Genomic DNA, 2301 nt, shown 5'->3' on the forward strand with positions numbered 1-2301 from the left:
TCATTAATATTGATCCTACGTACGGCTTACAACCCAGCCCCCATTTAGAATCCATTCAGCGGGGTTGGCAGGCTCCATCTCACACCACTAATATCCCCCGTATCGTGGGCTCTTACACCAGTGCCTAATTGGCTCGGGACCATTAACGCTGGTGCACCAGTAACCGTGTGTCACGTTTGGGTAAGACAAAAGAGACCAAGAAAAACAAAAGCAACCTTGTGTCTGCCTCTACATCCCTCAGGAAACATGGCTGTATCCCCTTTTCCATCAATCCCAATCAGTTCACCTCTGCCATGAAGACCACAAGGCTGCTTCAGTGGAAAGTGCCATGTGCTGTGTAGCAGTGTATTGGGTTGGGTTAGTGTGTGCCCATACATGTTTTCGAGTATTTAAACATTTTAATACTTTCACATTTGTATGCATATGATTGAAGTTATCTCATATTGCTGCCATTGGCGCATTGAAACCAGCCTTGACAAATCCCAAAATGTGTTCCCCCTTATTAGAGCATTTGGGGATGAGCCATCTGGTCCCAGAGTGGACTCATTCTGTTTAACCAGCTCTGGGCCGGCGACCGCATCACCTCTGTCAGATGGAAAGATTAAGGAGGCAGCAGTTTCACATACAGTCGCTTCCCGAGGCTCGCTCTTTTTAGATTTCCATTTATTTTGGACAATCAACAAATACATACAATCAACATAGGAATTACTGCAAAGTTCAGCATGTTCTAAACAATCCATTATGACTGAGTACCGGATGGCTGTAGCAATCAGATAGTTACAGATATATGTGTTGTATTATAGTGTAAGAGTTATAGTGAATGAACATAAGTAAAAAAAAGTATGTTATTTGCAAAGATAGTGGGACCAAAAACGAAGTCAGTTATTTTGTTATTCAAGCCAGCTCACAGTTTATTTAGCGTAGATTTGTTTAAGGTAAATTGTATTCAAGGAAAGGGAAATAGTGCCTTCCCCGGCCCTTGTGTGTCTCCATGCAGAGTGGACTAAACAGCGGCAGTGACTGCAATGAAAGCCACCCAAGGGAGTCGCTGTCACCACCAATATTCCGCCTCCTTCTCCTATCCATAACTCAATATTCAGCTCTATGGCTCCTCTGCAAGGCTAATGTCGGTAGCCATCGTTTTCATCAAGTTCCTCTGTGAATAGGCCTGCACAGCGAAGCGATCCTTTCTCAGCAGTGAAATATGGGTTTAATATGTTATCTTGAGTTCACCATGAGATACAACTGCGCAGCGACGCGCTCTCTCGTTCTTCAGCCTCCGCCCTCTGTTTGGCTCAAGCCTGCCAGGTTGCAAATTAAGTCAGAGTTAAGCGCTTTACGTGAAACCAATCGTTTCAGCTAATTTGAGCTGCCACGATGGAACTGAGTTTTAAAGCAGGACCGGTGATTTGCAACTCCCCCATCCCCCAGAGAGGGAGCTGGCTCTGCCGGAGATGAGCTGCTGATTGCATTGCTTTATTCAACCCCCTCCCCCACACTCACCCGCTCTCCCCGGGCCACTTTGATGGGGTCCACTGGTATCACCAGACAAAAAACCATAGAAGGTACATGAAGATTAGTGAAGTCAGTGTAACCGGGCCTGGCCACACAAACAGCATCACCTACATACTGAGATACTTAGATATGACAGCGGATGGTGACCAAGGCCAAGGGGAAGGGGTTGTGGGGACAAGAAAGTACTTCTGCTCTGTCACCACTTTAAAGTGGTCTCAAATCCATGCTTTTTTTGTGTTTTATGCAAAATAAAGGTTGGGAGTGCTTTAGTAAATGTGTGTTGCGGTTCCACAAAAAACTGTGCACATTGAATACAGTTGTACATTAAGAATGTTTTGACTGGGGTTCAGGTGATGGTTCAGGTATTCTTTACCTGCATCTTTGTCTATCTTCAATGGTATTTTGGTTGTAAAGTAGTATGTCTTTTAAGTCCATGACATGAATCCTTACTATCAATCAAAGTGTGAAGCTCTTCTTTGGTACACAGCACTTGAACTCCACGGCGGTAGCCCTGGTGAACCCTGTTTGCTTTGCCCTCCCAGAGGGTTGCGTTGCCTTCCCAGGGGCTAATCCTTGACGGAACAAATGAGGCCTGTTGTTAAGCTCTTTAAATCCCTACTTTCTGATTTCAGGAGTTACTCTCATTGACCACCACCGTCTAGCAAGCCGTAATGTAGCTTTGGCCCCAGCCCAAATAAGCCTGCCTGTCCATCTCAATGTATTCTTTACATCACATGCGCTTAAACGATCCCAAAGTGTGAAGAGTAAAACTATAATCCATCCCAG

This window comes from Gadus chalcogrammus, chromosome 1 (genome assembly GCF_026213295.1).
Source record: "Gadus chalcogrammus isolate NIFS_2021 chromosome 1, NIFS_Gcha_1.0, whole genome shotgun sequence".
NCBI lineage: Eukaryota > Metazoa > Chordata > Actinopteri > Gadiformes > Gadidae > Gadus > Gadus chalcogrammus.